Source organism: Bubalus kerabau, chromosome 1 (genome assembly GCF_029407905.1).
Source record: "Bubalus kerabau isolate K-KA32 ecotype Philippines breed swamp buffalo chromosome 1, PCC_UOA_SB_1v2, whole genome shotgun sequence".
NCBI classification, from domain to species: Eukaryota; Metazoa; Chordata; class Mammalia; order Artiodactyla; family Bovidae; genus Bubalus; species Bubalus kerabau.
This window is the reverse complement of record NC_073624.1, coordinates 229,687,602-229,699,151: the sequence shown is the minus strand read 5'-3', so window position 1 is coordinate 229,699,151 and position 11,550 is coordinate 229,687,602. Positions and strand designations below refer to the sequence as shown.

General features: G+C 51.5%; 1 long non-coding RNA gene across 1 annotated transcript; it reads left to right on the top strand.

Annotated features, from left to right (window-relative positions):
• Positions 1-5,470: 5,470 nt before the first annotated feature.
• Positions 5,471-11,301, top strand: LOC129642248 (uncharacterized). The gene is made up of 4 exons (XR_008709573.1): positions 5,471-5,656; positions 6,024-6,110; positions 6,382-6,557; positions 10,791-11,301. It is a non-coding gene; the product is annotated as an uncharacterized LOC129642248 (long non-coding RNA).
• Positions 11,302-11,550: the final 249 nt, after the last annotated feature.

The following is an 11,550-nucleotide window of genomic DNA, read 5'->3' as shown; positions in this document are numbered from 1 at the left end:
TCTTTAGTTGCAGCATGCGAACTCTTAGTTGCAGCTTGTGGGATCCAGTTTCCTGACCAGGGATTGAACCAGGGCCCCCCTGCCTTCGGAGCACAGAGTCCTAGCCATTGGACCTGCAGGGAAGTCTCCCTTTATTTCTTCTATTCAACTGTAAAATGGAAATATAATTCCACGGCTGACTGTGGCACTGCTGTGAAGATTAAAGACAATGACGGTGAGTCGTGCTCAGGGCGTGGTAGACGCTTGATAAGTGCTAGTTGTTTTTATTACTGCTCACACCACCTGACGCTCGTCCAGAACTGTCTACCAGGATCTTTGCCCCACAGGCCAAACCGTAGCACTTTCCTGGCCCTCTCTCCTCAGCCCTGCTGGGCTACCTGCTCAGGCTTCAAGTTTCCCAACTTTCAAAGTACTTTTATAAATAGGGACAGGGAAGCAACCGGAAACCAGAAGGAACAGGAGGAAGGACACATATACATTTACAAGCACCATAATGAAAGCTTTGTATCCTCACTGGCTTAGATTCATTATCAGGTCTTTCTGGCAGGACTTTGAACTTGAGCTCCGCAAAGTGCTGAGTGAAGAGGTAGCTTAAGTGCAGGAGGCAGGTAGCAATCTGAAATTCAATCTGCCCCCCACCGCTCTAGGGAGACGCCTGGGCTGCTCCCACACACCCAGGAGGGGCTGTTGCCTCCCAGCTAGAGAGCTGTGGTCCCCACCTCCATGGCCACACACGGAGGGGGCTGGGCACGTTATGGGGTTCCCAAAGTTACCCCACGATTCAGCTCCTGGGGCTCCTGGCCTGTCCACAACACACTGACATGGCACACACTGTGGCTGTGTCGGGGGTGCCTTGGGAGTGCTTAGTCACGCCACCTACCATCCGAGATGACTTAGGAACCATCCCGAAGGATTGATAGCAGTGGTGGTTCTGAATAGTATCTGAGATGGGCCGCAACTGACAGTCCCTCAGTCATAGATTAAGTGGGACTATGCGTGTCTTCAGAACCCTTGCTGTCTTTGCTGGTGAGGTCGGGGACATGGGCGAGCACTGAGCCCCTCCACCCTCAAGGTCCTCCTTGCAGTGAGATTCTGGAGCCACGCTCCCGGAGAACGCTTGCGCTGTCCCTGTGGCAGTTGCCCCACAAGACACACTGCAGCACGCTGGCAGCCGCTGCACAGCAAATAACAATATGATAATAATGAACATTTGTTGAGTGAGTGATGAATCTGCAGCAGGCGCTTCGTGCCTTGGCGCATTTAATCCACTCTGCGATTCTGTGAGGTGGTACTCTGGGTTGAATTGTGTCTCCCCTAAAAGATGTTGAATTCGTAACCCTCCGGTACCTGGCAATGTGACCTATTTGGAAACAGGGTCACTGTGGATGATGAAGTTAAGATGAGATCATAGGCTGGGCCCTCATCCAGTTCAACCAGCATCCTCATAAAAAGGGGAAATTTGGACACAAAGACTCACACACAGGGAGGTCATGTGGAGACGAAAGCAGAGATGGTGTGATGAGTCTAAAAACTAAGAAATGCCAAAGACTCTCAGCAAACCCCCAAGAGCTAAGAGAGAGGTCTGGATCCAATTCTCCCGCATAACCCTCAGAAGAAACCAACCGTGCTGACACCTTGATTTCAGACTCCTGGCCTCCAGATATACACCTCTGTTATTCAAACCTCCCAGTGTGTGGCACTTGGTTACAATAACCCTAACAAATTATCACAGTACAGACTGAGGCTTGCCCCTCATGGGGCTTTAGAGAGTTGGGATGATAGAGGATCTGAGGTGGGGCCAGCAGAGCTCCCGAGGGGCTGTCTGTGCCCTGCCAGCTGGGCAGGTGTCCCCCTCTCCCTGCCAGTGGGGGTCCACTCTTAGGAAGTTTCACACCCAATCCTGGTGGCTTCTCTCTGTTCCCTCGCATTCTTAAGGCCTAAAGACTGAAGTCAGTGACTGGGGAAGGGAGCTGCTAACACAGTCCAGAGGCTGCAGTAGGGAAAGGGAAGGGCCTCACACCCACAGCGGGAGGGTCTGGCTTGAGGATGGGGGAGCTACCACAATACCCTTTCCTTTTTACTCTTTTACTCTTCAAGATCCTAAATGGACCTCTGGTGTAGGCGAAGACCCTGACAAGGCCACGGAGTGGAACAGCAAGGGCGCAGCCACAAAAGGAAAGTGTTGCCATGTCTAGAGGATGCAGTGAAGAGGGAGTAGGTGTGCCTGAGTCCAAACTGTGTTTTCTTCACTTATTGGCTAGGGGAAGTTGGTCTGATTTGGCCTCAGTTTCCCCATCTATAAAATGGAAATAATAATGTTATAGCCTTACCTTATAAAATAGTGGCAATTAAAAAAAACCCTCACTTAGACTCTCCTGGTGGTCCAGTGGCTAAGACCCCATGCTCACAATACAGGGGGCATGGATTCCTGGTTGGGGAACTAAGATCCCACATCCTATGCAGAACTGCCAAAAAAAAAAAAAGCAAAAAAACCTCACTTAGCACAGCCCATGGACATACTAAAGACACAGTGTTATTGATTGTTCTAATGATTGTTACAGGGATGACCCTGAACCAATCCTGAAAATAAATATAGTGTGGAGGGAGCAAGGTCTCCTGTGTCCTGTATAGAGAGGCAGAGCATGGGGCACCAGCTGCCAGGCCTGGGTTCATGCCTAACTTAGTCCCAGCTCCTTGGGTGATTTTGAGTGAGGTTGAGGGAGGCTGGGAGGGCCAGATTTTAGCTCTTGCAGCCTCTGAATTAGGCTGGAAGAAGGAAGGGGTCCCCATCAATTCTCAGGTGTACATCCTTAGTGCCAGGGCTGTGCTAGCACCCGGGGCTCTAAACAGCTACTTGGCTGTCGCTTGTCTTCCTCAGGGTGCCAGAAAGAGCAGGGTGTTCCGGGAGTCATCATTTCTGGGTTTGACGTGTTCCCCAGATGGGGTGTGCTGGGAGGGGCAGATGATCTGGGCTCTGGTCTTGGCTCATTCTGGACTGGCATTGGAAGACTTGGGCCTCTATCTGCCTGCACGTAAACCAACTGATGGTTCCTTTTGGTGATGAAATTTTGGATGTTCTTCCGTACCTCAAATGACAGTAGGCACTCACTGAGTGACTCCTAAGTGCCAGGGGCAAAGGTTCCCACACACTTTATCCGTTTACTCATAGCTCTAGGTAGCTGCCATTACTCTCCCACTTTGCAGATGAGGAAATGGGTCTCTGAGAGGCAGGTAGCTTCCCTGAGGTCCCGCAGCTAGTAACTGGCAGAGACGGAACTTATGCTTTCGTAGCTTTCTTCCAGAACTTGTTCACCGCTCCAGCCCTCTGTTCTCCATCCTCACTCACCACGTGTCACTGGGGCCACTCCCCTGAGCACATTCACCAGAAGTGCCTCCTTTTTGACTAATTTTTAAAGATGGCATTAAGAATAAGGTGGGGGGACGTGGTGCCACAGCCGTGACTCATTATGGAGAGAAGGCAGTCAAGGGACAGTGCTGTTTTAATACGCGTACTGCCTCACCAGGTGTGGGCACCACTCCCTTCCTGCCCTCCCCCACCCCCCTCCACCCTGACCTGAGCACCAGCCACAACCCTGCCTGGCCTGGGAAAAGTCCCAGCCCTGGCTATAATTCGGGCCCTCTTGTGACCAGGGTAAACCCACTGCTCCCGTTTCCTAGGACCAAGCCTTCCTTGAACCCTGGGGTCTCAAAGCTCCTCACCTGCTGCCTGATGCTGTATGCTTACCTGCCACCAGGCTCCTCTGACACCCTCTGAGGCCTTCATGTGTGGGCTTTCTGGAACGGTCTGCCTAGCCTGGAGACATGTCTGGTGTTCAGACCCCTGGACTCCCTGTTTGGAGTCCAGCCCTGCATCAAGCAGTCTCTCTACAGCAGGGTTCCCACAGTAGGTTTCATAGTGGGTCCAATCTTGTTCTACAGCACCAAGTCCAGACCCACCCTGTCAGCCTGCTCTGTATGCTTGGCTCACATTTTGATGTGTTGAGAATGCTATGAAATGTTTGAATGGACCAGCACTCCCTGGGCTGGCCTCATGTTACACTCTTTCCATGCCACTTCCTGGAGCCACCGCCACAAGAGTATATGTGTGGGCATCCTGGCTGGTCACTCAGGACTCCAAAACGACCGAGAAGAGAAGCCATGCCCTGGGCTGATCGGATCTGCCTGGTTTCTATGATGATGAAGCAGGTGGCTCTGGAGCGTGTGAGCACCCAGCAGAGCGTGGCTCTGGGAAAGCCTCTCTGGTCCTCACAGGAATGTAAACACAGTGACACAGCAGCCCAGAGGCCGGCACAGATCAGAGCTCTGGCCAAAGGGTGCTAGAATCCGCAGTTTGGTTTCAGGCTCTGGTGTCTTCAGCCCTCGACATGAGAGAAGCTCATAGAAAACTCTGGAGGAAAAGACCTGAGATTTTTCCTCTAAGGATATTAAACACACACATAACAAATCGAACGCTGCAAGTGAAAATGTGTTTTCTGAATTACTTGCCACAATTTAAAAATGTTTCACATGGAATCTGGATTTTTGTCTTCTGTTGAAAAATTGGAAACTCTGGCAACATTGGGACTGGGCTCTTGTGTGGAAAAATTAGCAGGAGCCATTAAGGAAAAATTAGCTTGTGTGGAAAAATTATCAGTAATTAGACTCTCTCCCCTGGGGCGCCCTGACCACTGGTTTCAGGCCCCTCCCAGGCTGGGTATTCTGCAAATTAGCACTCTGGTTTAGCTCTTCATGCAGGATCTTTTTAACCGTGACCCATTCTCCTTCTATCCAGTCCTCTTCCCTCTTTCTGTTATCTGCATTCTTCCACAGGTAGGTGAATTTCTTTTATTTAAGTCCCATCCCAAAAAAAAAAAAAAAAAAAAAAGTCCCATGTAGTCCAGCTGTCAAAATAAGTCCAGTAATTTGAGGAAGCCCTGTGTACCCTTCCTGCTCTTATTCATGCCCAGACCACATGAATATATTGAGGCTCTGGGAAGTCCTGATATTTCCCAAAGCATAATGGCTCCCATCTGACATAGTGGGTGTCTCCCCAGACAGGGAGTGGGTGCCTCCTCAGACAGTCCCTGTGCCTTTGGGGCAGCTCCCTCCACCCACCGCACCCCTGCTTGGTGAATGCTTTGGCATCTTCTCAAAGGCCTGGGCAGGTCTCCCTAAGCTGGCTGAGGAGCACCTGTTGATGTGGGGGATGTTGCCTGTTTGACTCACAGAGAGACAGAGACAAAATGAGAGCAAGTGATGAAGAACTTCAAACCCAGAGCCAGTGAGTCAGTGTCTCACCCTCAGCCTTTTCCTTGATCTGGACAGCCCCTCACGAGCCGGACTGATGCCAGTATCCTAAGAGTTATCAGTAATTAGACTCCCTCCCCTGGGGCGCCCTGACCACTGGTTTCAGGCCCCTCCCAGGCTGGGTGTTCTACTTAGGTGAGAGCGCCGACTCAGACACAAGCCGTGCCAGTGCCCAAAGCAACTCTAGAGATCTTCCCGTCCTATCTAGTTCTTTTATGTCAGCTAGAATCGCTTGGCAATGGCTTCCTGGAGAAAACTGTTGATTCTGAGTCTGATTCAGCGCTCAGCTCAGTGAATGGATACCCGCAATCCACTGGTATCATCTGCCATGGTGGGAAAAGAAAGCGTGGTAGGTTTGCCCCAGATTAACATCCTGGCTCTGTGGGTCAGTTCAAGGGTCCTTCCTGGGGTTGGGGGCAGCTAGTGAGAGGGAGCTGGGTTCAACCGTTAATAAGGAAGCCAAGGCATGAAGGAGACAATTGTGGGCACAACCATCTGGTAGCACATTGTCCAAGCCAGCCTCAGCCTGCCTGCCACTCCCACAGTCTCCTTCAGCAGCAGTCATGTTGGTGTCACGTGATGCCTCCCCCCACCTCTCTGGTTGCAGCTGACTGGACCGTGGGTGGGGACCCAGTCTACAGTCTGATTCACCAGCCTTTGAGGTAGCTTGGTAGGAATGGTAGGAAATTAACTGCACCATTCTTTTTGGGGAACAGGAATTGAAGGCAAAGATAACAGTTGACTGCAAGACCCAAAGCTGATCAACAGACAGAAGTGCAGAGAGAAGAGAGAAGCTGCGTGAGGTTAGTGATATACCCTAGAGTGACAACCTCCCAATTCCTGCAGCTGACACACCAGTTATGGCAGTAACCATGGGTGAGGGTGTGGGAGGGCAAAAGCCATGCTTGCTGGTTTATCAATAATCAGGGCCCTATAGGGCTTCCCTGGTGGTCCAGTGGATAAGAATCTGCCTGCTAATGCAGGGGACACGGGTTTAATCCTGGGTGCGGGAAGATCCCACATGCCACGGAGCAACAAAGCCCGTGCACCGCAACTATTGAGTCTGTGCTCTAGAGCCTGCAAACCACAACTACTGAAGCCTGTGCACCTAAAGCCTGTGCTCCACAAGAGAAGACACCACCATGAGCCTGTGTACCGCAATGAAGAGCAGCCCCTGCTTGACACAACTAGAGAAAACCCATGCACAGCAACAAAGACCCAGCACAGCAAGAAAGAAAGAAAATAATCAGGTTCCTCCAACCCACTGAATCTGTTTCTGACCAAAGGGGTTTTTCTTTCTGAGAGGGATGGCTTGTCAGGGTGGGCTCCAGAGGGCAGATCATGAGTGGGTTGATTAAAGTGACAGCCCACTTCCATTAGAACTCGTGCCAGACACATTCCTGGGCCACTGTGGGCAGAGCACACTCTCTGTGCACCACCTCTCACTCCCAGGGTCTAGTAAATCTCTCTTGGGGGTGGGGAATTGGGCCTTAAGAGAACATGTGTGAACTCATCAGAGGCTGCAGCCTGGGTCTGCTGCTAAGCTGCTAAGTCACTTCAGTCGTGTCCAACTGTGTGCGACCCCATAGATGGCAGCCCACCAGGCTCCCTCGTCCCTGGGAGTCTCCAGACAAGAACACTGGAGTGGGTTGCCATTTCCTTCTCCAATGCATGAAAGTGAAAAGTGAAAATGAAGTCACTCAGTAGTGTCCGACCCTCAGCGACCCCATGGACTGCAGCCATCTAGGCTCCTCCATCCATGGGATTTTCCAGGCAAGAGTACTGGAGTGGGGTGCCATTGCCTTCTCTGGCAGCCTGGCTCTAGCCTTTCATTATTTCAATAAATATTGAAGATGAGCAGATAAGAGGCTGGGCTTATCAGCCACATTCCCTGGATAAACCACTTACCAACAATAAGACTTTGGCTAATTCATGTAAACTACCGGTGCCTCAGTTTTCTCAGCTGTAAAAGGGGGGCAGTGAGGGCCCCTGACAGGGATCCTGTGAGGGATTAAAGTAGGATGGGCACACAGTAGGGCTATTTAGTGTTAGGCCCTGTGCCGGGTGCTGAGGGTACCAAGTGGATTTGGCTCCTGCCCCCACAGAGCATAGAGTCTAGAATTCAGTGGCTGCTGGGGACTCCTGCCCACTTCTGACCTCCATGCTGTGGGGAAACTGGTCTTTTCTGGGCCTGGTATCAGCCAGCCCTGGTGAGGCTGATATCATGCCCACATGTCTAATACTGCTCTGCCCTCCCACCCAGCCTAGCTGGCAGGTGCTGGCAGACCCCGTGCTGGCAGAGTCCATGCTCAAGAAGAGGGAGGCATTCAGGGTTAGGGATAGGGTTTAGGGTTAGGGTTAGGAAGAAGAAGCACTAACATCACCAGGAGCCACGTGGGGGTGGGAGTCCTTCTCCTGAGTGACCACTGTGTAGTAGATACATGCATATAGACATCCCTGTAGGCATTTCGTAGGGCTGCGATAACAAATTACCACAAACTGGTGACTTGAAACAACAGGAATTTGTTTTCTCACAACTCCCAAGGCCAGAAGTCCAAAATCCAGGTATCAGGTGGGCCATGCTCTTTCCAAAGGCTTCTGGGAGAAGTCTTCCTCTCCTCTTCCAATCTGGTAGCTTCTGGCACTCTCTGGCTTGTGGCCGTAGGACTCCAATCTCGGCTCTGTCTTCACACAGCTTTCTTTCTGTGGGCATTTGTGTTTCGTCTCTGCGTCCAAATCCCCCATAAGGACAGCAGTCACAATAGATTTAGGGCAACCCTACTGCACTATGCCCTCTTGATCACATCTGCCAGGACTCTATTTTCAAGTAAGGTCAAATTCACAGCTTCCCGTGGATGTAAATTTTAAGGGGACACTATTCAACCCAGTACAATCCCTTAGCTATCACCTATCAGAATGCATTCAGTATTATTTCCCCCATTCTACAGATGAGAAAACTAAGGCACACACCAGCCCAGGGCCATACGGCAAACCCAGGTCCCTGACCTACAAAAGACCTCTGAGTCTGCAATGGCGACCAGATGCTAGGTTGCTAGAGGAGAGACTGGAGCTACACTTATGAGGAAGAAGGAAGCAACAACAGGAAATTCTTAGGGCAACGTCCAAGGCTGCTTATCAGCCCAGGGACTGGACTTCAGCCTCCCAGCCCTCTTCCCTTCTCTTTCCAGGCCCAGGACCCTCAGCCCTTCCCAGGAGCAGGCAGGAAGCAGCTTAGCCTGATACTCTGCTAAGATCTGGGCTGTGCTGATCTGGCATGAATAAGCCAGCAGCAGCTCAGGAGGCAAAGCTGGAAGGAATGTTTATCTGGGGCCAACAGAAGGGAGAAGGCTGGAGCCCACAGCCAGAGCCGCTTGCCTGGGAAGGGCCCCTATCTCGTATGTGTGTGTGTGTGTGTGTGTGTGTGTTGACCAAAGGCCCTGTTGCCTGTGCTGGGGCCCTGCCAAAGCTTGGACAGCTGCTGATTCTGATCACAGCAGTGTGCTCATCAGGGAAGGGCCCTTAGAGAGATCTCAGTGCAGGGGTATCAAATAAATGACAGGTCTACCATCAGAGGAGATAGTTGGATGGCATCACCGAATCAATGGACATGAATTTGAGTAAACTGCAGGAGATAGTGAAAGATAGGGAAGCCTGGGGTGCTGCAGTCCAAGGGGTGGCAAAAAGTCAGACACAACTGAGTGACTGAACAACAACCATCAGATTTCCTTCCTCTGAATCCTCCTCAACACAGTGCCACATCCAGAGCTATTATCTACCAACTGGATCTGACAGAAGGGTTAATAGCTGCCCTGTGGTTCCAATCCCAGACCCAGGAGTCTGAGCCTCAGTGATTCCTCTCCAGGGGATTGAAGAGCCTCCACCAGATCCTACAGCTTGGAGAGAGAAGTGGGCCAGTTCTCCCGATCCAGACCCCAGGCTCTTTTTCCTGACATCAGACTTATTACATAGGGTGACACCCAAGCCTTCCCGTCTTCCCACTCCCTGTGAATCATTGCTGGTTGCTGCCAAGAACCAGGTTTCACAGCTGCTGTGCTTGCAGCCCTGGCACTGGCTTCTGAGGACAGCTGCTGCTGCTGCAGGACGCACCCTGCCCCCAGGACAGCTGGTCTGTGTGCCGGGAAAGCACAGAGTGGTGCTGAGGTACAGGTAACAGTCTGCCCAGTCCAGAGAGTTCAAGGAGGAAATTCTGTGCAGAAGAATCAGCATGTGTAAAAGGGTCTGACAGAGCTGAAGGGAGAAGGGGGGTGGGCGGTGGGTAGAGGAGGACCTAGAGGTAGCAGCCAGAGTCTTGGCTTTAATGACATGACTCCATTGTCCACGGGACCTGGGTTCTGGTCTTGGCTTAGCTACCACCTTGCTGCGGCTCTTGGAGCAAGCCCCTGCCCTTCTGGGCCTTGGTTTCCCCATCTGTACAGTAAGAGGGGGCTTTTTTCTTTACCGCTGGCTCAGTGGTAAAGAATCTGCCTGCTCTACAGGAACTCCAGGAGATGTGGGTTTGATCTCTGGATTGGGAAGATCCCTCGGAGAAAGGAATGGCAACCCACTCTAGTATTCTTGCCTGGAGAATCCCATGGACAGAGGAGCCTGGCTGGTTACAGCCCATGGGGTTGCAAAGTCAGACACGACTGAGGCAACTGAGCACATGTACATAAGCACAGTAAGAGACAGGATCCAATGCTTCTATAGCCATTCCTGACTTGTCAGCGGCCACCAGTGCCCTCCCCACTGTCCTGGCTGGGAGCTGGCCCAGTGGTCCCTGGGCTTCTGCAGGAGCAGGATGGGGAGAGGGACACGATGTTCTTCCCATCTTTGTGCCCTGGGGCAGGAGGCAGCTTGGCACAGGGTACCAGTCACCATACACGTCTCTGACCCTGATGAGTCACACACCTTCTCCGGGCCCTTTCCTCCAAAGGGCAACAGACCACTGGACCCAAGGCCCTGGCAGCTGGTGGGGTGGTTGGAGCCGGGGGATGCCTGCGTGGCCAAGGAATGTGTTTACTTCCCCCCATGCTGAGAGGAAACCCAGCAAGGCCCCTGCTGGATTCCTTCCCAGCCTGAACAGCAGGACTTTCCGCCTCCTCCCCAGGCCGGCCACGTGGTTCTAGGCAGCACTTCCCACCAGCCACTTTTCAGGACTATCCCGCATCACTTTATCCTTCCACAAATAGAAAACTGGGCCAGTCGGGGCCACCCACTGGTTTTTGGTCCTTGCCCTGGAACCAGGACCCTGCTCTCCCCTAGCTGTGTGTCTAACCACTGTGGAGCCCTCACAGGTGCCTTGCCCTCTCTGGCCTCAGTTTCCCCTTTCTCTTATGCAGGGGTAGGACGAGGTAAGCTCTGAGGGCCCCTTCAGGCCCAGGAGTCAGGGGAAAGTCCTGGGGAGGCTGATTTGGGGGCTGTGAGCCCAAGCTGCCATTCATTCACCAAAATCTCAGCACGGAATGCGCCACGTTCCGTTCTAGGTGCCGACAAACCAGCAGCAAGCAAGACAGATGCAATCCCCGGCACCATCGACAGAGATAGGCATTGACCAGACACTTAAGTGTGTTGAGAAGGAGAAGACTCCATATGAATAAACTATCAGAGTGGTGAGAGATGGCGGGTGGTGGTCAGGGAAGTCTTTGTCCTGGAGGTGACATTGAAGCTGAGATGCAGGGGAAGAGATGGTGCCCGTGTCATCAAGAAAGGGGCAGAAGAGAGCATTCCAGGCTGCTGGACTCGTCTGTCTGAAGGAGTGAGGAGGAAAGACTCGGTAGGGGACATGCAGACCAAGGCGCTAACTTCACCATTAGAGCCCCTGGGACCCTAGAAAGGACCCTTAACCTCCCCTAGGCTCATTGTCATCATCTTAAATTAGCCAAAATATCTGACTTGCAAGATACTCACGAGGAGTTAATTACATAGCTTATTCCAGGGCCTTATGAAGAATAAGTACTCAATAAATGGCAGCAAAGTATCTAGTTATGACCTGTGTATATATGATTTATAGCTATTGTCTGGTTATATTTTGTAATCCACTCTTCTGTTTTTCTTTCTTCCTTTGTTCCTAACTTTGCACTTTCATGCTACATTTTACATATTTCTTTAAATTTCTATAATGGGAACATTATTATTATTACTAATAGTAGTACCAATAATAGTAACAAAATGAGAATGTGGGAGAAAGTACGTAAGCTGCTATGCAAATAGGAGGAATTCTTATCACATATTCCAAATGTCTCA